The sequence below is a fragment of the Lepidochelys olivacea genome (genome assembly GCF_965140295.1).
Source record: "Lepidochelys olivacea isolate rLepOli2 genome assembly, chromosome: 1".
Classification (NCBI taxonomy): Eukaryota; Metazoa; Chordata; order Testudines; family Cheloniidae; genus Lepidochelys; species Lepidochelys olivacea.
The window spans coordinates 130,625,578-130,650,910 of record NC_140411.1 but is presented as its reverse complement, the minus strand read 5'-3'; the positions used below and the strand labels follow the sequence as shown (position 1 = coordinate 130,650,910).

The 25,333-nt window shown below is 40.9% G+C and overlaps 1 long non-coding RNA gene across 1 annotated transcript; it reads left to right on the top strand.

Annotated features, from left to right (window-relative positions):
• Positions 1 to 1,378: 1,378 nt before the first annotated feature.
• Positions 1,379 to 21,944, top strand: LOC311528688. Its single transcript, XR_014713667.1, has 3 exons — positions 1,379 to 1,626; positions 20,531 to 20,607; positions 21,228 to 21,944. It is a non-coding gene; the product is annotated as an uncharacterized lncRNA (long non-coding RNA).
• The last annotated feature ends 3,389 nt before the right edge of the window (positions 21,945 to 25,333 follow it).

Below are 25,333 nucleotides of genomic sequence, written 5' to 3'. Positions count from 1 at the left end.
AGGAAGAATCTGGAGCCAGTCAAGCTTGCCAGTCTTCTACTCCTTTGGCACCAAGGAGCACCAGATGCCAGCAGTTTCCTCCACTATGTAGCCTCTAGTGCTTGCCTACGCTCCAGGCTTGATGGAAACAACAGCAAGAAGCCTTCAGACCATATAGACAATCAGACCCTTCTGATGTCACATTCTCCATCCATTCTAACTCTAGTTTCCCAAGGAAGCCCAACAATTCCAACACTTAATTGACTCTGACTGTGTTTATAAATTCTAATGCCACCAATTGCTTCCCTAAGCCAATCTCCCAGTCATCAACATCCTGATCCTCATCGCTATTTCTCCTCCTTCATAATTGTCAATCCCACCCCTCACCTGATCCTTCTTCCCTCCATCTTCTCCTTTTCTCTTAAATTCCTTCCTTCCAAAACCATGTGTTTCTCTTCTCTTGTGCCCAAACCCTTCCACAGCAATAAAGGTTCAGAATAAATAGGTCATGTTACGATTAACTATGATGTACGCTATCATTAAGCTTACTCATGATTTTGTAGTTTCTTTGTTTTGGCTTTTGTCTGGTCACTTTGACCCTTATTCTCCAAAGATCTCTTCTTATGAGGAATTGTTTACAAGATCAGGTCCTTTGACCTTTGGGGCAGGGAACATGGCTATTTTATGTGTCAAAGGAGCACCTAGAATATTTTTGGATGTTCAGTAAAATAAACACTAAGCGATAACATTAATACTATAATTTAGATTGCTCTTGATATATACCCATATTTTTACCTTTCACCATTTGGCCTGGGTGGAAAAAAAATTACATGAATTGAAAGTTGTGATATTTTGTTTTTTGATTTATCAGTAGGAGATTAGCACTTTTATCTATGAAAACTGCATGCTGCTTGGCAAGAAAGAAAAAAAAGTTGTACATCACAGTGAAGGAAGAGGAATAATTGGAGTTAAAGGTCAAAGAGTAAATTTAGCCTTCTTTAAGTTATAGCTTTGATCTGATTCATACCAAAGCAATAAGCAGTGCAAACACTTTTAATGGAAAGAAGGCCAAGAAGGAGGGAGTTTCAGAGGCATTTGAGAGAAATCAGCAGGAATACACAACATCTGAAAAAAATACTACAGATAATCTTTTTCCTTTTCGTTCTGCTTTGTCTTTTGACGAGGAACAAGGGTTTTATATTTGATTTTAATACTTTGATATAAGTGGGAAAACATAAGAACTTTATATTCAAAATGTTTTGAGCACTGCCAATTTAGATAAAAGCTTCAATTTTCTGAACCAGTGCTGCAGTGTTGGATCCAGTATGGAATCAAAAATCCTGTGATCCCATTTTGGAGTTATGCTTCCATGGAGGAAATGCCGTGAGAACCCTCATAACTCATGAGAGTCTATTTTTCAGAAACTCGAGCTTGATTCTTGTTTCACTGGTGCAGTTCCATTCCAACTTTATTGTAATTACTCCTCGTTTACACTACTGTCAGAAGAGAATCACAGCCTTCCTGTTGAATTTTTCTGACTCAGGCATAGGTCCTCAGCTTGTGTAAATCATCCTAGGTCTATGGAGTAATGACAGTTTACACCAGCAGAGCATCTGTCCAAGGATGTTTCAGTTTGGGTAAGCATGGGTAAGTTCTGGGTAAGCATTAAGGACTTAATTCACTGATATGCTATGACTACTTTGCATTGACCCACCTATGCAAAGCAATTTTAAATTTAATTTGACTGCTAGCTTAGCCAGTCAGTAAATTCAGAAGTTTTCATTGTTGGACTGGGGGTGGGGTGTGGCGGGGGAAACAAACAGCTAGATTGTTCTCATGAATGTAGCTTCCAGATTTCTGTATACTTTAATTTTTTCAAACCAAACTCAATTTCTGAACTTATTGAAAAAAGAAAAGGAGTACTTGTGGCACCTTAGAGACTAACCAATTTATTTGAGCATAAGCTTTCATGAGCTACAGCTCACTTCATCAGATGCATGCAGTGGAAAATACAGTGGGAAGATTTTATATACACAAAAAACATGAAACAATGGGTGTTACCATACACACTGTAAGGAGAGTGATCAGGTAAGGTGAGCTATTACCAGCAGGAGAGAAAAAAAAACCCTTTTATAGTGATAATCAAGGTGGGCCACTTCTAGCAGTTGACAAGAACGTCTGAGGAACAGTAGTGGGGGAAATAAACATGGGGAAATAGTTTTACTTTGTGTAATGACACATCCCCTCCCAGTCTTTATTCAAGCATAAGTTAACTGTATCCAGTTTGCAAATTAATTCCAATTCAGCAGCCTCTCATTGGAGTCTGCTTTTGAAGTTTTTTGTTGAAGAATTGCCACTTTTAGGTCTGTAATCAAGTGACCGGAGAGATTGAAGTGTTCTCCAACTGGTTTTTGAATGTTATAATTCTTGACGTCTGATTAGGCCCTATGATGGTGTCCCCTGAAAAGATATGTGGACACAGTTGGCAACGGGCTTTGTTGCAAGGATAGGTTCCTGGGTTAGTGGGTCTGTTGTGTGGTGTGTCGTTGCTGGTGAGTATTTGTTTCAGGTTGGGGGGCTATCTGTAAGCAAGGACTGGCCTGTCTCCCAAGATCTCTGAGAGTGATAGGTTGTAGATCCTTGATGATGCGTTGGAGAGGTTTTAGTTGGGTGCAGGTGATGGCTAGTGGTGTTCTGTTATTTTCTTTTTTGGGCCTGTCATGTAGTAGGTAACTTCTGGGTACTCTTCTGGCTCTGTCAATCTGTTTCTTCACTTCAGCAGGTGGGTACTGTAGTTGTAAGAATGCTTGATAGAGATCGTGTAGGTGTTTGTCTCTGTCTGAGGGGTTGGAGCAAATGCGGTTGTATCGTAGAGCTTGACTGTAGACAATGGATCATGTGGTGTGGTCTGCATGAAAGCTGGAGGCATGTAGGTAAGTATAGCGGTCAGTAGGTTTCCCGTATAGGGTGGTGTTTGTGACCATCGCTTATTAGCACCATAGTGTCCAGGAAGTGGATCTCTTGTGTGGACTGGTCCAGGCTGAGGTTGATGGTGAGATGGAAATTGTTGAAATCACGGTGGAATTCCTCCAGGGCTTCTTTTCCATGGGTCCAGATGGCGAAGAGGTCATCAATGTAGCGGAAGTGGAGTAGGGGCATTAGGGGACGAGAGCTGAGGAAGCGTTGTTCTAAGTCAGCCATAAAAATGTTGGCATACTGTGGGGCCATGCGGGTACCCATAGCAGTGCCGCTAACTTGAAGGTATACATTGTCCCCTGTCAAGGTTCCTTCCCCACTCTGAACTCTAGGGTACAGATGTGGGGACCTGCATGAAAGACCCCTAAGCTTATTCTTACCATCTTAGGTTAAAAACTTCCTCAAGGTACAAACTTTGCCTTGTCCTTGAACCCTATACTACCACCACCAAAGTGTTACACAAAGAATAGGGAAAGAGCCCAGTTGGAAACGTCTTTCCCCTCCAAATTCCCCCAAGCCCTACACCCCCTTTCCTGGGGAAGGCTTGATAAAAATCCTCACCAATTTGCATAGGTGAACACAGACCCAAACCCTTGGATCTTAACAACAATGAAAAAGCAATCAGGTTCTTAAAAGAAGAATTTTAATTAAAGAAAAAGTAAAAGAATCACCTCTGTAAAATCAGGATGGTAAATACCTTACAGGGTAATCAGATTCAAAACATAGAGAATCCCTCTAGGTAAAATCTTAAGTTACAAAAAGACAAAGAAACAGGAATATACATTCCATTCAGCACAACCTATTTTACCAGCCATTTAACAAAAGGAAATCTAACGCATTTCTAGCTAGATTACTTACTAATTTAACAGAAGTTCTGAGGAGCATTCCTGATCTGGTCCCAGCAAAAGCATCACACAGACAGACAGAGCCTTTGTTCCCCCCACACCTCCAGCTCTGAAAGTAATTTGTCTCCTCATTGGTCATTTTGGTCAGGTGCCAACGAGGTTATCCTAGCTTCTTAACCCTTTACAGGTGAAAGGGTTTTGCCTCTGGCCAGGAGGGATTTTATAGTTCTATAGACAGAAAGGTGGTTACCCTTCCATTTATATTTATGACACACCCTCCCCCAATATGAAATAGTTATGGGTGAGGACAAAGTCACAAAGTTCAGCCACCAGGTTTGCTGTGACATTATCGGGGATACTGTTCCTAATGGCTTGTAGTCCATCTTTGAGTGGAATGTTGGTGTAGAGGGCTTCTATATCCATAGTGGCTAGGATGGTGTTTTCAGGAAGATCACTGATGGATTGTAGTTTCCTCAGGAAGTCAGTGGTGTCTTGAAGATAGCTGGGAGTGCTGGTAGCATAGGGCCTGAGGAGGGAGGCTACATAGCCAGACAATCCTGCTGCCTGGGTGCCAATGCCTGAGATGATGGGGCGTCAAGGATTTTCAGGTTTATGGATCTTGGGTAGCAGATAGAATAGCCCTGGTTGGAGTTTTAGGGGTGTGTCTGTGTGTATTTGTTCTTGTGCTTTTTCTTGAGCAGATGGTGTAGTTACTTTTGGTAACCCTCAGTGGGATCAGAGGGTAATGGCTTGTCGAAAGTGGTGTTGGAGAGCTGCCAGCAGCCTCTTGTTCATATTCCAACCTATTCATGATGACGACAGCACCTCCTTTGTCAGCCTTTTTTATTATGATGTCAGAGTTGTTTCTGAGGCTGTGGATGGCATTGTGTTCTGCACAGCTGAGGTTATGGGGCAAGTGATGCTGCTTTTCCATAATTTCAGCCCGTTCACGTTGGTGGAAGCACTCTGTGTAGAAGTCCAGTCTGTTTCAACCTTCAGGAGGAGTCCACCCAGAATCCTTCTTTTTGTAGTGTTGGTAGGAAGGTCTCTGTGGGTTAGTATGTTGTTCAGAGGTGTGTTTGAAATATTCCTTGAGTCAGAGACATCGAAAATAGGATTCTAGGTCACCACAGAACTATATCATGTTCGTGGGGGTGGAGGGGCAGAAGGAGAGGCCCCGAGATAGGACAATTTCTTCTGCTGGGCTAAGAGTATAGCAGGATAGATTAACAATATTGCTGGATTGGTTAAAGGAACCACTGTTGTGGCCCCTTGTGGCATGTAGTAGTCTAGATAGTTTAGTGTCCTTTTTCTTTTGTAAAGAAGCAAAGTGTCTTTTTGAGGATACAGACTAACATGGCTGCTACTCTGAAACCTGAACTTATTGAGGTTCACTCCTGACTGGTTTAGCTCAGATTGTAAAGTCCTCAGAGCAGGGATTTGAAATTTGATTTGCCTATAAATTGCCATATAAGCCTATCATGTCTTAAAGGAATAATAAATAATACTAATAGTTAGGGGCTATTTGGTTTTGCTGTCAATGGAGATTTCAGTGCACCACTGAAACAAAATTATTGTAATATTAAACTTTCCACAACAGAAATTACAGTTCTTGCTTCTATTTTTTTTTAATTTGTCTTGCTTACTGGAATTAGGGAAATATGTGTTATTTATTTCAGTGCAGTTTGAGGAAGAGGCAGCTAAAAGGATCAAGGCTTTTTTATTTGTTTTTGTTTTGTTTTTACAAATAACAGGGCAGATTTTGTTCTCATTTACACCAGTATACATCCAAAATAACTCCACTGAAGTAGATATATTTACAGTGGACAAGATCATCAGCTGGTATAATTCTATAATGAGTTACACCAGCTGAAGGTCTGGTCCACTAAGTATATATTGCTGTAAATGAGAGGGAAAATTGTCTCTGTAGTTTAGATTCTGCTCTCATTTATAGTCCTATTAAACTGGAGTAACACCATTGTCCTAAATGGGTCACTCTACTTTTACATCAGTGCAAATATAAGATGAACCTGAGTCCATGTTTGTATCTGTGTGCACATTCTGTGTGCTTTCTCTGGCAGAATGTTTCCTGTCTCACTGCAAGAGACAAACTATCATGGTTGCAACAATGCAGGGCAGCAGTATTTCCCAAGTCCAGGGAAATTGGGTACTTGAGTTGGAATAACTACCAGTAAAACCTGTCTTAAGCAACCATCAATTAGGTCAAATAAAAACAATTGCTTAGTAGAGGTTTATTGTTAACTGAAGGTTGAACTAAAATTAAGAGGATATATTAAAGTGGTTAAACAGAGTTGGTCCTAAGTGGAGACATCTGAGTAGCTGGAATATGAATCGAATAACACCCACTTTGGATGAAGAGTAGCTGCAGTTTTTAGAAAACAATTTTGTGGGCTTTATAAGGGTACTGCCTTTTCTCAAATTAATTTTAGACTGTTTACATGATAAAATTCACTGCAATGTTTGTGTCGCCTAAGGTAAACCATAAGAACAACCTGATAGGGAACCATCATAACTGTGGACTCATTTAATAGATAATCAGAAGGAAATATGATTTGTTCATTATGTCTTTTCCCATTATAGTGCGTTACATGAAGCAAGGATGATGAAACTTTTTAGTCAATTGACTAAAAAATACATTTTCCACATTTCTGTTTCCTCTTTATAATACAAATTGATGATACATTTCTTGTCCTATTGACATTTATCACACATACACATTTGTATTTAATTTAGACCAAGTCTTCAAGCCCAGTCTCACCCTTGTATTGTGTCTTCCAATATGAAATAGGAAAGCCCAAAATTAGTTTTGGTTAATGAGGAAGACAATTTCCTGCTCAATGTAAATAAATGTAGCATATTGTGTATTTTTGTGCTAGTGAAAACCACATTAAAGAAAATTGGTTGCAGTTATAAATCTGTCTGCTCTCCAAGTCACTGATCACACAAACATTTATCATAACACCCATGTAGCTGCAAATGGTACTTCAAACAACATAGTCTTTAATGTTTATGACAAGGACTAAAACAGAATAAAAAGCCACTAAACACTTATGCCCTAAGTATCTCAGGTTCTTTCATCTTTGAATGTTCTCATTAGAGATAAAGTAAGACCAATTCTGGTTTTGTTTTGTTTTTTAAAAAAGGGAAGTGTAAATAGCAACATAGCCGTATGTCTGTGAAAATGCCCAGAACATTTGAAAGTGCCCAAAGAAAGGTTAAAATGTTCAAGAAAGTCAAAACTGAAGGAGACTATATACATTTTTAAACCCTTAACTGATACCTAATGAACCACATTTATCTAGCAAAATGCATATGCAGTGCTAACTGAAAGGCTGAATATATTCTGTCTTTCCATTGTTGTTGATGAAACTTTAGTAAAATGAAGCACCGTAATAGGTGCTTTGGAGGAATATAGAGATGGAATAGTTGGAATAGTTATTAATATAATCTAAAAACCCTCTAAAACCAGTAGATCATTGTAGGATTGAAACCCCTCAAAGCTACTACTCTTTCTTATTTTATACTTAGGTTGTTGGGGCTGGGACTGTCGCTGTCGTTTTGTTTTGTACAGTGCCTAGGATAATGAGAACTGGGTCTGGATGGGCAGTATGGTCTAGTAGACAGTGCACTGGGATAGGACTCAGGGACTGGGGCTTTATTCCCATTCCTGCCACTGATACTGCAGGGTTGCTAATGTTCATAATTTAGACTAAGGACTGGACCCAATGACCCAGAAGGTCACTACCAGTCCAGTGTTCTGTGACTAGGGCTATTAAGTGCTACTGTAATACAAACAACAAGAAATATTAATGGACTGTGTATAGTATGTGCTCACTTATAAACTGCCTTGTGGTTATTTATTGTAGTCAGGAGTTAATTCATTTCCACATTGAGCTAGAGGGTTGGTTTGACTGTTCATTGTGCTTCACTAAGTCATTTTCCCCAATATTTCGGGTATGACATATTGACTCTCATGTGTGTGTGTATGTTTTAAGAATCCTTATCAGGAGAATTGATTTCAGAATCCATATAAACATGTTTATTTAAAACAAACAAAAAACAGACTTGCTGATATTCTGCACTTTATATTGATTTGAGTTCACTGCTTGCTTAATACATTAAATGTAAGAAAAGAAAGCAAATTATGCACCATAAATAACTTGTCAAACAATGTACTATAAAGTATCACTCAGCAGTCTCAGTGCAAACTGCTGAGTCAGAATTTTCAACGAAAGCCTTGACTATATTTACTTTATAGAAAATAAACTCATGAATAAAACAAGATAAAGGAGCCCAATTCTGAATATTTCCTTCTGTACTAAAAGCAGGCATTTGTTTAGCTTTAATCTTCACAGATACAAAAACTTAAAGCTGTCTTTTAAATCCCTAAAAGACAAATATATATATATAAAAAAAGATTCTGCTAGCATTGTTTATACTAATGGGAAGTGGAAAGTATCAAACAGTAGACTTGTTTTATTAAACTGGTTACTTTGTCTAGCATAAATAAATGCATAAATTGTAGTTTGCCTGTATTAACAAATGCCACTAATATGTTGTATACCTTAGGGAACCAAAACAAAGATAAAGTAAAGATGTCATAAAGCTGCTAACTGCTCAGAATCCAACACCACTGGGTTGAGTTCCTGATGGATTTGATGCTAATAGTGGGAGGACATGACCATTATTCACAAGTCAGGATCAAAAGGTTTAGTGGTTCAATTTAGTTTGGAAGAGCACTCTACACATTCCGGGCCTGATTCTCCTCCCACTTTCAATGTTATAAATCAGAATTCATTCCATTAAAGTCAAAAAAGGAGAGAAGAATCAGGTGCCCTCTGTGTTTATCCAAACCTTAATTGAACCTGAGTTACTGAAACTCTTAGGTCTGCCAGAGTGGGCTTGAAAATGGATGAGAACAGACTTTGCCATGGCACTTTATTTCTCATCTTAAACAAAAATGGGAACTGCAAATATGAAAGATAACTGGAGTGGAGGGGGTCCTCATCCTTAACATCCTCGGTGTCATATGTCATAGCACACAGAAGGTGTCTCTATTCAGGGCAGAGTTCTTGACAGCATTTTTTGGTGCTTTCAGGATCAGTGAGCTAGTGTCTGGGTCCATCAGGGATTCTACAGGAAGGGTTTTGGAATTTTGTGACATAAGCTGGTACAAGCATGCAGTGATATGACACTTGCGAAGGTCAAAGACTGATCGAGTTGACCAGGGTGCATTCATTACCCTATGGGAGGGTGGCGAGCCTGGAGTCTGCCCGGTTCGGGAGTTAAGGATCAACATGGCAATATGATGGAAGGCAGAAGGCCCCCTTTCTGTACGTGGAAACGGGAGTCCCCTCATGGCATATCCATTGATTACCATGTTGAGATGGGGGCTAACGAGGTTGAGGCTGTCAGCCCATGATTTTGCTTCCAACTCATTCAGAATAGGGGCAGCTATGGCAGCAATGCAGATAGTTATGGAAGCGGACGCTATTCAGGTAATCGGGCGCTGGCAGTCTAATGCATACCAAATGTATGTAAGACTGCAGATGGAAAATCAACATTAATCAGTTGTGTTCTCATTCCAGATATGGGACAGCCAGCTATACACACAAGGGTGTGGATCTGTGGGCACAGTATTGTGTTTTGGGTGCATAGGCATGCACCCAGGTTGCCCGAGGGCTCCCAGCTGGGATTTGGTGGTGAAGCATTACTCATTTGACATGCACGGAGAGGCATGTTATGGGATCAACTGATACCACTGTTGTATGCTGTGCGGGCACCTCAGCGGCCACCGGATATATTGGTGATACACCTGGGAGAAAATGATCTGGTAACACTTAAAGGGGTGGAGTTAATGTTTCGAACTAGGAGGGACCTGAAGCAGATCCTGGCAATTTTTCCGGGAGTTAACATTATCTGGTCAGGTATGCTTCAGCGCAGGTTCTGGCGGGGGAGCCATGAACCCTGCCAGGGTGGACAAAACCAGAAAGTATGTGAACAGGGAAGTGCCCAAATCCTTTTTGCCCTTGGGGGCGGGCAGTAATTTCACATCCTGGCATAGTCTATGGGGCACTAGAGTTATTTTGGGAGGATAGGGTGCACCCATCAGATTCAGGTGCTGCCATATTTTTGGCTGATATAAAAGAGGGCATTGGGACATGTCTGGGAACCCGGCTGGGTGTGCGTTGGAGGCAGCCAAGCTAATGGCTGGGGCCTCCTTGTGTTGGATGTTCAGTGCAGGTATTCCATAAATTAAGGCACAAAAGAATAGATAAATGGCTTGGAAAAGAAATTAAGGAGATATGTTTGGTAATTGAGTGAGCTGGGGGCAGTTGGGGACTCCTCTGATTGGTACAGCAGGGAGCCAACCCCCCATCATTATAGTCCACCTTAACCCCTCCCACGAGGGGGGGTGGTCGATAAGGTCCTGGAAAGGGAATTGCTCGAGGGACCTGGATGAAAAGGGAGGGGAGCTGGTGGAAGCCTCCACCCTACCCCCCCCCCCGGAATTGGCTGGAATTGGAGGTTCCCAGCAGTAGATCTGCTGGAGGGACATGAATGGAAGGGGGGGGGCTGAAAAAAGCATTCACCTCCCCCGTCCCCGGTGAATCGTGGGGGTTGTCACCTGCACTGCACATTTTAACCGCCAGGTTAGTCCTGGAGATCTAATAATAAAGTTGTGGCCTGATTAAACCCATATCTAATGTCTCCTGTCATTCTTTTGGCATAGCCAGACAATAGCAGAGTATCACTGCTAAGTACAAGGTGGAACAAATTGCTTAGCACAAGTAGTTAACACATTTCAATGGGCCAGCTCACCTTGCATGGTTCCTTGAAATGTTTGAACTATTTATGCTTAAACAGTCTGTTCCCCATTGTGTTTAGCACTGACACTTTGAGTTAGTTTCCCAGACCTGAAGAAGAGCTCTGTGTGACTCAAAAACTTGTCTCTGTCACCAACAGAAGTTGCACCAAGAAAAGATATTACCTCACCTACTTTGTCTCTCTGATTACTTCGCCACTCTTCAATACATTCTTGTGCTTGCTTAAAGTTTTTCTGGTTACTAGCCCCTTGGCAACTAGCTTGCAGGCACTGGGCCTTGGTGTAAAGTGTCTGTCATAAATGAGGTGTTATGTGGGTGGCATTTTTAGTTCCAGCCCAGAATAACAGAAGAGTGTATCAGATACCAAACACTAATACACACTGTGAAAGTGAACAATCCCCTCCTTCAGAAATGTATTGAAAAAAAAATATTAGTGATAGCTACCTTCAGCCATCATGAAAGCATGTGTCTTCAGTAATCTCAATTGTGAAAAAAATAAGTTTTCTGAGCTGCAATGCAGGAGGGTAATTAACAGGAGTAACCTTCTCCTAAGGGTGCAGGCAACTATTTGCTTATAAAAGGTCATGAGATGTTTTGATCTCCGATAGGGCGTGGGTTGGTAAACTTCTCTTCAGTAGTTCCCCAATGAGACTCATCTATGGAGTCTTAGCAATCTCCCATGTGCAGAAGCTCATCTTTGATGCATTCTGATATATCTTTTTCAGGCTGGATTAAGCTGTGCTTGTACTTCATCTTCCCATTTTTGCTAATTCTTAAATAAATAGTGCACAATATGTGTTAAATCTTACTTATCTTCTCATGAAAAAAGTCCCATATATGTTAATTTACATTGTATATGAGCAAATAAAAGTTTCAATTTTTTTTGAAGACCCTTGTGTTTAGCATCAGCCAGAATCCAATACTACATATCCAGCTTTCCAACAGATTCTCTTAAAATCTTATTTGCCTGACTGGGCTTCATGTTCTGAATGGCCAAGTGTCATAGTGGTACAATTGACTCTGGCAGCATGGAATCTGACCCAATGTCACAATCACAAGGGGTATTAAGGTCCTGGCGGTAGTAGCTCTGCCAGCTCTGAGACTCACAGGGAAGACATTAATTCTCATAGGCCATGGCTACACTTACCAGTAGATCGGTACTGCTACAATCGATGCAGCGGTGTCGATTTAGCAGGTCTGGTGAAGAGCACTCTCTGGTCGATTCTAGTACTCCACCTCCCCGAGAAGAGTAAGGGAAGTCAGCAGGAGAGCGTCTCCCATCGACATAGCACAGTGTAGACACCGCAGTAAGTTGATCTAAGCTACATCGACTTTAGTTACGTTATTCGCTTAACTGAAGTAGCGTAACTTGGGTCGACTTGCCATGGTAATGTAGACCAGCCCACAGTGAAAATTACATTTTCTCAGGAGGTGCAGTGTAGGCATCTGACCTTAGGTGGATGGTGACCAAGAACGCCATCATTTGGCTGCCCTAATTCCCCCTGCTGCCACTGACCTATCCCTGGCATATTTTCTTAGTGGGGACCATGCAAGAGGATGATATAGGTCTACCTATGTCATTCTATGCTGTGCTTGAAAGGGGGAGAGGGGGGTTTCCAGGAGGCTGTCCTTTCATAGCAGCATAAAAGAAATGAAGCAAATGACAGAATCTGTCCCCTTGAGTTGCCTCCCTCTAAATCAGGGTTTCCCAAACTTTGTTCATAGCTTGTTCAGGGTAAGCCCCTGGCGGGCCATGAGACACTTTGGTTACCTGAGTGTCCACAGGTACAGCCACTCGCAACTCCCAGTGGCTGTGGTTTGATGTTCCTGGCCAATGGGAGCTGCAGGAAGCATTGCGGGCCAGGCCACTGCTTCCCACAGCTCCCATTGGCCGGGAACAGTGAACCGCAGCCACTGGGAGCTGCGAGCTGCCATACATGCAGATGCTCATGTAAGCAAAGCATCTTGTGTGCCACCAGGGGCTTACCCTGAACAAGCCATAAACCAAGTTTGGGAACCCCTGCTCTAAATTGATCAGTTAGGCGTAATTCCACAAAGGCACTCAGACAGATATTGCAATGCTGAGCATTGCAGCACCTAACTTTTAGGCATCTAACCTTTTAGAGGAATCTACAAACTTTTAGGTGCTTAAGTTCTTTATACAAGGCATGGGGAGAGATAGGTGCCTAAGAATGGGATCCACATAAGCAAACATGCTAGTCAGGGAGCTGCCTAAGCTACCTAACAGCACACCAAGGAGGGGAGTGTGTCCTAAGGATCCTTCTCAGGCTGTCTAGCGCTTAGGTCCAGGTCAGTGGGAGGGGCCTATCTTTGATTAGGATCCACAGCTGGGAACCTTCTCCTGGAGTCAGGTGCCTAAGATGCTTCTTGTCAGAGCAGAAGTGGCATACTCCTAATTCCACAGAAAACAGTTGGGGAGAAGGTCGCCTACCTTATAACTTTTAGCCTGGTGTTAGGGAACTCATCTAAGAGGAAACCAGGCAGAAGGGAGAATTAAATTGGGGTCTCCTACCTCCTGGGTGCATTTCTTAACTACTGGGCTAAAGGTTATAAGGAAGACTTCCTCTTCTCCCCCCACACATATCTGTCCTTTTTGGAGTTGTGTACTCTAGAAACAACTACTGGATCAGGCTCTGCAGGTGAGATAGGAAGAAGAATGTCTTTCTTCCCCTGATTTGAGGAACTTGCTGGGATTTATCTGTGAAATTGGCATCCAGGCATCTAGACTGAGGAATTGTGCATGTGCCCAGTGGCAGAAATTTAGGCCCCTGCGGGACTTTTACCACAAAAATGTAGGCGTTGAGGGATTTTAGGAGCCTCCCAAGTTAGGCAGTAGCTGAGCAGGGATTTTGAGGATCTCAGCTGCACCTGAAGTTTGGAAATGAACCTTAGATCTTTCAGAATGATAGGGGTATGCAGAAGGAAAGTGTGAAGTGAAAATCTGGCCACTTCACACAGCACTACCAGGGCTTTTCAAGGGAGCCTACCAGAGTGCCAGTTTTAGTGTCCCTTGTGTGCTCAATACTTTATTTTTCTCTTTACTGTAATAAAGTATCGTTAAATAAAGCCCAACATTTACTGATAATTCCCTGGTTTGCAAGTCACCTGGGACACTTTTTTCATCTAACTAATATAAAGGAGTATTATTAATAATAATTAAAAGGCTGCATGTCTGTCACAGAGGCCATGGAAGTCACAGATTCCGTGAGTTTCCATGACATCCGTGACTTCTGCAGCAGCCATTGCGGCTGGCTCCGGGCCTGCCTGAACAGATCAAGCAGTCCCTGGGCCAGCTGCACTGGCCGCTGCTGGGGCAGTTTGTGTGTGGGAGGGGTCTCAAGGCTGGGGCAAAGGGTTGGGATGTGGGCGGGGCTCCCTGGAAGAGGCTGGCATGTCCCTGAAGCTCCTAGACAGAGGGGCAAGGGGGCTGTGTGTGCTGCACCCTGCCACAGGCACCACCCCCACAGCTCCCATTGGCTGCAGTTCCCGGCCAATGGGAGCCGCAGAACCAGAGCTTGTAGTGGGGGAAGCACAGAGGACCCCCCCAGCCTTCCCTCCTCCTAAGAGCTGCAGGGACCCGCAGAACCAGGTAGGGAGCCTGCCAGCCCTGCAAACCCTCCCACCTACACCCTGCAGCACCAGCAGGGGTCCCAGGCCATGCGCTGCCACCCAGGCCCCCTCCCCGGCACCAGCAGGGGTCCTGCCCTCCCCATCACCAGCAGGGTCCCGGGTCACCCCTGGGGCGCCCCCAGACTGCAGCCCCAGAGCACCCCCGACCCCCGTCCCAAGCTTTAGTTAGGGGTTTAGTACAAGTCATGGACAGATCACAGGCTGTGAATTTTTGTTTACTGCCTGTTACCTGTCCATGACTTATACTAAAAACACCCATGACTAAAACATAGCCTTAATAATAGTAATACCTAGTTCTTATATAAAACTTTTCATCAGATCTCAAAGTGCTTTACAAACAAGGCAAGAGTGGGAAAACTGAAACACAGAGCAAATAAGTGACTTGCCCAAGGTCACCCAGAAGTGGCAGAATCAGAAATAAAACACAGATCTCTTAAGCCCCATTCCGGTCCTCCATCATATAGGCCACACAAGCAGCACTTTGGCTAAGAATATGTCTACTGTGGGTAGAAGAGGCTGATTATTCCTCATGCACCAAGGAGGTCCCTCCAAGAGATGGATGTACAGTCAGCAGACATACACAGGTGGTAGGCAGGGATTTGATCATTAGAAAGAGTGGTAGCTGGGTTTATGGTGATTGTGAGGACCATGGCATGATTTGCCTGCGGAGTACCAAATGTGTGCACACAGGCTAGAATCAGGACTGGAGCCCACTTGTGCTAAGTACGGTAAACATATACAAAGTCATCAATTAAGGGGAAAGAATCCATACCACATAATTTAGGTGACCAGTCACACTGACCAAAACATGAATTCCAAACATCAAATTCTCTAAAATGTTCTCACAACAAACAATTTTGAAAGGCTGTAGACACAAATAGGTCCATAAATGCTAGATGTTGAATTATTAAGAAAAATGAAAAAAAAATGTAATAAAGTCATGTTATTCTCAAAAAGAAATAGGAAAAAAATCTGACAAATTAATTGCTTGCTATATAGATTTGGATTTAATTTCCAAGTCATTATCTCTGTACGGACAAAATAACAAAAACGAGAATGATAATTAAGCTTGGGACTGAGTGATCCCTTGTGTAAAGCAACTTTCATCACTGGATTTACACCCAGAATTAATCTGGCCCTGTGTTTCCTACACGTACCTACAAATCTAACTAATTAGATAATTACGTGTTTTCAATAAGAAAATATAATTATCTTGCAAGGGGAAAAAAGTGATTCTGTAATGATCATGTATACACTAAATGTCCAGGTGCTCCATCTCAGTTAATGATTTCTCTGTATCACCCTTCCAGCAGCTTTTGTTTCTTTCTCATTTACAGAGCTGTCAGGAGAGTATAGATTAGGTCAGACCTGGCAAAGATGGAAAACAGATCTGCCTGACTGTATAATAACGACTGTGGTGCTCTTTCCTGCTTTATAGGCAGGTTACTTAAAACAACAGCTTGAAGAAGTAGAAAGAGAATCCGATTTTATACTCCCCTAGACACCACTTGAATTTGCATCACAAATTTCAAATATTCTCACTAGCAAACTGATATAATCTTTAGAGTAACCTCTTTCCAGCCTACGATAAAAAATAATTTTAAGAGCTGTTAACCTCTGCATGCTAAGAGGGGGGAATTCTAATGTCTCTTTAACCAGCAGAATTGGTAGCAGACTCGTATTTTAAAAGAACATATTGCTTATGCCAGTGTTTCACATGACTGACTTAGAAAAACCAGACTGTGTATTACTACTTTTCCATTTCAAAGCTTAGTTACAAACCGAAGAGTAGTAAACGGTAGATATATATAACATCTCAAGGAAGATACCTTAGGATCATAGACACAATCCCACTAATTTATGTGAGTGTTGACAATATTTCTTTTCATATTCAGCACATTCAGCACACAGATTTGTAAATTTCACTCTAAAAGAGTCTGTTTAATTTCCAAGTCTAGGACTCCAAAAATCTTTTATTAAAGTCATCACATTTTTAAAGGATGCTTAAAAATTAATTCTAAAATCACATATGTGTGCATTTATTGCTTATGAGAAGTATGCGATTGGCAATCATAAAGATCAAAGCCCTCAGTTTATCTACTGAACATGTACAGTTACAGTTCCCCATGCTATCTTAATTTAAGGTCCTGTCAATGAGCAACTCTTTACTGGGCTTCTATCTGTTTATGGACAGGATTACCTAAAAACATAGTGTCTGTCTAGTGGTCTGGGTCCTGATATATGCAGGTTTCTTAGCATGCTCATGGCACCACCCTTGAGGGTGGGAAAATTCTTTCCTCCACTTCCATCCTGTAATGTGCCTCTTGAGAAATGTGTTCTTTCCAGTCATGGCCTATACTGAACCAATATCAGGGCAATAATTAATAATGTTAAGATTTAAATACATTAATACCACTGTTAAGAGCTGCCTGTAGAAGCTATTTGCAGTGCACAACAACAACAACAGCTGTATTGGTCCTATGAAATTAAGAAACAATGTGCCGTATTCTTGAATGCCATCTTGAGTGCCATATTTACATATACGCTCTTCCAGAGCACTCCAATAACAATCACCACAGCCCTACCCACCAAGGCTTGCTGCAATACAAACCTGAATCGTGAGTGTCTGCATTTCTTCATGCTTGTAATAGCATAAGCAGAATTTGTTAAGCATTACCTGGGAATGGTGGAAGTAAAGCAGTGTGGTCAACTCTCATGATTTTATCATAGATCTCATGATATTTAGTGTTTTTCTTAAAATTCCAGCTATTGGAGTCAGTTGACTACATAAGAATTTCAGCTTTCATTTTTTTTAAAAAAAAGTGTACAGCTCTGATTGTTGCAGAGAAAAATGTAAAAACATGATCTCTGTGAACCCTAAGGGTTCAGAAACCAGAAGGCAAATTAAAAGAACACAAAATGTATTATTAAAACAAACAAATTAACAAAAAACACATGATTTTCAGGGGTCTGACTCGTGATTTTTTGAAGATTTGAGGTAAGCAATAGTGGCTAAGTAACATGTCCTGCAAATCTGCCAGCTCATTGGCCACATTTCCACATAAATGCTACCACAAGTGAACTTTTTAAATGAAAAATCCTCAAAGATTACAGGTTTCAGAGTAGCAGCCGTGTTAGTCTGTATTCGCAAAAAGAAAAGGAGGACTTGTGGCACCTTAGAGACTAACCAATTTATTAGAGCATAAGCTTTCGTGAGCTACAGCTCACTTCTCACGAAAGCTTATGCTCTAATAAATTGGTTAGTCTCTAAGGTGCCACAAGTCCTCCTTTTCTTCTTTCAAAGATTACAGTTCAGCAATCATTAACTTGAGGCATTTATTTAGGTAATTCAGTTTCAATACAATACAATACAATACAATAAATTGTATCCAGTTGCAGCCAATTCCTCCTGTACAGTCACTTTTCAGATATTGGGGATCGGTGTTAGCACTGTAGCCATTTATTAGCTAGACAGTCCCTTTTAAGGACCTTAGTCATCTAACCAATGTAAGAGATTATCACAATTAAAATTTTCTTTGACTTGTGCCTGAGATAATAGAGAATCTGTGTGAAAAAATACCATTATAGATCATGCATCAGAGTGACAGAAAGTGCACATTTCTCTGCTTATGGTGCATATGATATCAGACCTGTCAAAAAGCAGCAGAGCTGATCAGTCATAACTCTGTATAGCCCACAACCTTCACGTTCAATCCCCCAATAGGCTCCCAAGTGTCTGAAGGAACACTTAGTAATGTGACAGAGGACAGTGGGTAGCCATGGGCACCAGCATTGCTAGCCTATAAAACAAGCAACGGATTTTTCATCCCTTCTCTTGTTCTAATTCTGTGTTACTGAATTTGAAACGATGGATAGCATACAACAGTGGGAAACTATAACTTTCTTTACCAATGTTCTGATATCTGGGTTAAACTAATAGTTTTTGAGTGGCCTGACTCTTTCTAAGCAGGAGAATAAATAGCTTGATAAGGAGACCTTAGAACAGTTTATTTAAAGCTCCCCTCCCACTCTAATTAAAAAACAAACAAAAAAGGAGCAAAAGTTGTGGATTTGGCCAGGGAAAAATGGTCCGGGGGAGATGCCTTTAATATCTTTCTATTGTTGAGATAATTGTCCTTTAGGGTGAAATTCATCCATAGGAGAGGGTCAGCACAAGGTTACACACCACTAAAGTCCCAAATAAGCCTTCAAATTAGAGTTTAAGAAGGAATTAAGCAGAGAATAGGCCCTCTCCTGGACCTCTGCATGGGGTGAATTGCACTTATAGTGATTATTCCCAATATGTATTTGATTCTTCCCTCTAAAGGCATCCTGTGGAGTAGACTGAGGATTGTGCTATGCCCAGCATATCCCAGGAAGCACCTGCTCCAGTACCTGGTTGCTCACGGAAATGGATTCAGAGGCCATGGCAAAGTTTAGGCTGATATTTAAATAAAAGAAATGAAAATAAGGAGAACATCAATCTTGACTCGTGCAGATGTTGATGGATAGAAAAGATGATCACATGCTGGTGGTTTTTTGGAGCAATAGGACGTCATCAACAAAAGGAGAAAAGCAGAGGAGGAAGATGGAAAGAAAAGCTCAAGAGGGAAGTTCCAGTCAACAGTTTTAGGCATAGACAAATATGGGGTAAATGACGATGGGGACATCAGTTGTCCCAAGACCATAAATGAGAACTCTGATGCACTCCATCTTCCATTATCAGCAAACTATGTATAATAGCAATAGCTGTCATTTCTTTCCTTCCCAAAAAGACGGCTTCTATTCATTCCATATTCACACCCCTTCTTGTTTAGTATTGTGAAGACAGCGACAAAAACCATCACCACATGCAATCTATTATCTGCAACCAAGCAGTATAATTGCAATTTAATGTATCTTTTCTGGACTAATTTACACAGTTTGCACAGTTACAAAAATATTATTCCTTATTACCCTTCTTATAAAAATGCATTTCTATGGTAAAATGTATCTGAATATAAAGCTAGGGAAGAATCAATGCTAAGTAAATACTTCATTTTATTACATATAGCAATGATTGCCTGATATTACATTACTCAGATTAATGAGGCAAATTAAGCAAGGGTACATAAGCATAGGAACACGGGCAGTTCTCTCCTCTTCTTTCTCCCATTCCCAAGTAATTGTAGGAGTGAAATGTCAATACAGCTCAACCCTTATGCTCGCCTGTGCAACACAACCACCAATAATAGTCACAGGGCTCACACAGGGCTTGTAAGTGATCAATATGCAGCCTCAGCAGCCCATGTAGCATTCTTCCTTCTGTTCGTAGGTGTTGTGGAGCATACATCAAGGATCAATGTCTATTGCAATATACTCAAGTCCATGTAATTTCACTTCAGTGGGCATTTCCATCTTCCTTTCAGTCTCACAAAAGCACAGTCAATTTGCATCTTGGCACAACCGAGGTGGTAGTTAAATTCCCATCTGTTGACATTTTCACAGTCTGGGTATAACTTGTTCAGTGAGAGTAACAAAAGTTAGTCTTGGAACAGAGTTATTGTTGATATCTCTGCTGTGTGGTGGGAATTGCATCCCTGCCAGTTCCTTCTTATACAAACTGGAATTCTTTAACATTTTGGCACCGTGCAACTTGCCAGCCCCAGCCAATGTTTACCTTCAGGAGATGGCCTGTGTGATCCCCGATAACCAACTACACTCTTCTGCTCATGAAGTCTCATAGTTGTAGAACTGTCTGGTTTCAGTGTCCTCCAGTACATCTAATACAGTTACTGGTAACCTTGAATATGTGGGACAGTATCACTTGCTTTATTGGCATGAACGGTTCTCATTGCGGTCTGTCACACTTAAAAAACAAACAAACAAAAACTATGCCACAGTCTGGTGATTGTGACAGTGTCCAGAGTGTAATGGCAACTCATTTGTCCATAGGGATACAGTTCTCAAATATATGTATTTTTCTCCACAAGGCATGTTCCATCGCTACACATAGAAAGTCAAAGTGGCCTCAGTCAACTGCAGGTGCCTTGGTTAGGTTCTCTTGATCCAGGGAGCTTCAATATTGTCCCACCAGTGGGAAGAGCTTGCCTTGGCCTTGATTTTGCTTTCTTCTTGGTTTAATTTGCAATGTAGATGGACACAAACCTGTGCATATGTTTCTGATTCCTTTTCAGACACCATCTCAGAACGCACTTGTTCTGTTACCATTTTGCTTTCTTCTGCTTCCAGGTTGCCAAGCATCAAAATCTATCATTGGAAAGAAGCAGCAACCTGCAGTGATAGGGAGGTTCACAAAATACAAAAAGGTGGGTTTGATTCTTGAGTTGAAACATTGTGGGTGAGAGAGAAATAACGTATGGGAGAACACAGACATGGTGTGAACTTTAATTATTTGTATTTCAAAGGAAAATACATATTAAGTTTCAAAGCAACTCTCTATTTTTCTTCGGAAAGTCACTAAACAGTGACCTTTTACCCAGTTAAGATGCAATGGTTAGTTTCCTAATTCTTATCTTTGAAGCAATACTGAAAGGATATGTGGGTGAGTGGTTGTTTCTGTTTGGCCATTAATTATTTTTATAGACCTCCTGAAGCCTTTTTCCTTATATTGAGGCCATATGTTACCCCATATCTATTTACCCCAGAGAGGAAGGCAGTCGGTACCTACCTCAAATTGGCCTCTTGTTTTTCTATTCTTGATATTTTTAGGGTTTGTTGCAACAGTGCATATTTTAAAGAAACTTCTGGCTTAAGTGGCATTTTCAAAATGATGTTTAGGACAATGCTTTCCTAGCTCAACCTGGTTAAACCACATTGTCTGTACCAGGGTGTACTGCATCCCTATTTTTCCCATAGGAGGTGCTGCAAGATAGAGTTATTCAGAATCATCAGCCATAAAGATGAAAGTAATGGCTTTGCCTTTCAGGTCAGCAAGTCATCTCAGTAAGACTGTTCCGGAAACCATGATTGATCACGACTGGGGAAGGAAGTCACAACATCAGCTACTGGCTACACCAGCCTAGACTAATCTCCTTGTACCCAAGAACACCCCACTGGCATGAACTTCTGTGCTGGTCCTTAATTTCAGCTCCTGCTTCCATTACATAAGAGCCTGAAGAGTTTGACCCCTTTTTATCTTAAGTACCTTATTTTTTTTTCCTTTTTCTGTGTTTATTAACTGAGAGGCATCCTAGATTTTTTATTATTTTAGGGTGTGAATATGTGTGTATGAGCACCAGTAAAGACCACACTGGGAGACACCAAAGAATAATCCCCAAGTAAACAGCCCTAAACTCTGTCTTCAAATGGTTATCCTGGGCAAGTGTCCAAAAAAAACCCTGAGCTGTCAGCTATATGTATTGTTCAGTGAGAAAGCTGCTAAACTTCCTGGTATCAGAGTGTCTTGTTGAGTTTGTAATCTGTGTTAGAGGGAGGGGAAGGAAATTGACTAACCACCACATAACACTGACATTTAAGGAGAAAATTTCAAATGGCTTTCTAGGCTATGATGGAAACTATCATTTGATTTCTGTACTAAAATATTCACCTGGCTAAGTGTTGATATCAATGCTGTGTGTTAATTCCTTAATTGGGGTTATAATGAAATGGACACCTACCTGCATTAATTTCCTGGTTTAGGATTTATAAGGATCTGCTCTAGTCATTTGATGAATTGACTAAATTGAATATTTAATTTCAATATTGTTGCTAACTTGTCTATTTGATCTGATTTTGACCAGTTTGGTAATAGTCTTGTGTAATCCTTAGTTGGTTTAATAGGATTTACAGTAGTTTAGTCTTAGTGATATGTTTTCTTGATTTTATTTTTATTTATTAGCTTTACTACCATATATAAAAGGCGTAATGAATCATATTTCTTTCAATAACGTGGGACAGAACCATTGAGGATTTCTGCTGGGTATAAGCTGATCCACCTAAAAGTCTAGTTTGTGCTCTCTAAATGAACACTTTGGTTGTCTCATGGGTTGTGTGTAAAAGTCTCATAATACTGGCCGAAAGTGATAGGTGGTTTCTGAGAAAATACCCATAGTGGTTGATGCAGGCAGGTGCTGCTGAGAAACTGTGGAATGCGCTCAGAATAATTCAATGCAGTCATAAAATCACAGGCAGAGTGCTAGGTGTGAATGCAAAATCACTAATATGGTGCCTGAAAAGCTACTGTGTGGACACAATCCAAACACTCCAAAATTGTAACTAGTGTGTGTGTGTGTGTAATTTTAAGACAAACCATTCACTTCTTTGAAGTCCCTATGGGTTTCTTCTGGAATTTAATGACTTTTTGACAGGAAAGACAACTTGACAGACAATCCAGCAAAGGAGTTACATGATCTTTAGACTAAGTAATATACAGTGCAACCTTGATTAGTTCCATTATCAAACACAGGATCATATATCCCAGTGTCTTATAACATATTGCATAGATTTAATTAAATTGGAAACGCTTCAACAAGAGAGATTGAGAAAGACCTACATCAGAATACCCCATAGTCCAGTCATTAAGACACTTGACTGAAAGGTGGGGAAACTCTGTTCAAATCCTTTCTCCTAATACTGGGTGAGTGCCTGGATAATGACTGGGCTAAAGGTCATAAGGAAGACTTCTTCCTGCACCTTCCTCCCCAGCTCCAGCCATTGTGCATGTACCAAATTGGGCCCAGTGGAGAAGACAGGCAGGGGAATGTCTGTTTTCCTCTAATTTTGAGCTGGGTCTTAGGCATGAGATATGCATCCAGACACCTGTCTGAGGCTACAGTGTGCATGGTCAGAGGCAGAAACTTAGGTGCCCCTGGAACTTTTACAGTGAAAATTGTAGGCACTGAGTGAGTTAATGCACCTGTAGGGTTAGGAGGCAGCCAAGCAGAGGTTTTGTGGATCACAGAGGTGGCAAAAACTGAAATTTAAGCACCTAAATCTGGGGTCCAGGTGCACAAGTCCTTTTGCAGATCTGCCCCTGAGATATTTTTCCAGATTTTATCCTCAACCCATATCCAGCTGCTACTTGTAATCACCCAGATTGAACCAGAAAAAGGATAGTGAGTGTCTTGCATCTTGGAAGTACACTAAATCACCTTTAAACTACCTTTACTATATTCACATTTATTCATCAATACATTTATCTGGCAGATTTTCCAAAACACTCAGCCCTGGTCTACAGTTAAAATGTAGATTGATCTAGCTAAGTCACACTCAGGGATGTACATTCACAATCCCGAGTGCCAGTTAAGCCACACTAACCCCCAGTGTAGATGTGGCTAGGTGGATGGAAGAATTCTTTCATCGACCTAGCTACTGCCTCTCAGGAAAGTGGATTACCTGTACAGACAGGAAAACCCTTTCATCAATGTAGGAAGCCTCTGCACTGGGGTGCTGTGGTTCCTGCAGTGTACACATATCCTCACCATTGGCCTATCTCTGCTCCCATTTAAGTCAGTGGAAGTTTTACCATTCACTGCAATGGGATCAGGGCAACACTGCACATTTGAAAATCTTACCCTTCATGAATTCATTGTTAAATCTTTATTCCAATCTTAATATTGAAATGTAACAAGTCTCAGAATAATGTTAGGGTTCAAAACGCACCACTGGCATACAAAAGAGTAATTTTCTTTTAAAAGCCATCACTTATTTTGTTCTTATAAAGTTAGAGGAAAACTAGCAGTGCTATGTAACTTCATAATGGAAGTGCAGAGCAATGTGACATTACAATGTGGAATCTCATAGGCTTTTCATTTCACTGAGAGCCAGTTGTTCAGTTGTTCACTTTCTTCACGTTCACAAGGCAGTAACTGTTATATTCCAAGTGCTTAGGGCACTCGGGAGAATACTCACTGATAGCCTGATATTTACTGAGAATAGCATCATAGTAAATTCTGGCCTGCTTTAGTTAAACATAAACAGAAGGAGTTAATAAGGGATTTTTATATGCTTGTGTATGAGGCAAGAAATGGAAACTGGAAGTAAAGTGAAAGACTAAGCTCATGTACCCAGTTTCTGGGCTGTTCAGTGAAGCTGGTTCATAATTAATTCGTGAGCACTCAATTTTATTCATAGTATTAGATTTTATTGCAGTGGTTGCAGAAAATAAAATGAGAGCTGGTTAAGGTCAAAGCTCTTAATATTATTGTCCTCATCATATTTTCTACATATGTAGTACATATTATTTGATCTCAGTGTGCTTCACGAGCATTAATTAACTAAGTCACATCACATCCGTGTGAAGTAGGGAAGTTAACCCATGTTACAGATGGATAAACCATATCATAAAATTGTTAATGTCAATGATTGTAAACAGAGCTGTGAGTGTGAAGCACAGATGAAAATCAGGCCACTTTTTTATGGATTTAAAAGTCTGTATTTAGATACCTGTGTTTGAAAAATCTATCTTAAAGAACTTGCCAAATAGCATCGTGTGGGTAAGCAGCGGAACTGAGACTAGATCCCAGGAATCCTGACTTAACCACTTGCTATAACTTCCTATTTTTAGCTTCTGTCATTCTAGTAAGTTCTCTGTTTAATCATCACTTCTTGGACACTTTATATTCATATTTCTTCAAATATATGCTATACATTTGAAATAATTTATATTGTCCACTGAACCTGCTTGCTGAAATCAGACATGCAGTGCATTCAAGGTTTGTTTCATGCATAAGTTTTACAATCACAGAATGGAAACCAAGGCTTTTGAAATGGAACTATGTGATTGAAATGAACAGAATACATGAATGTAAGCTGTTCTGCTGCAACTGCTGGGATGAGTAAAGTGTGGGAATTTGTGCAGCTTCAACTTCCAGCCACTGGATCATGTTATACCTTTCTCTGCTAAATTGAAGAGTCCATTATTAACTATTGTGAAATGGTAACAGTGTGAGCAAATGTCTGCAACCACTGCAATAAAATCTAATACTATGAATAAAATTGAGTGCTCACGAATTAATTATGAACCAGCTTCACTGAACAGCCCAGAAACTGGGTACATGAGCTTAGTCTTTCACTTTACTTCCAGTTTCCATT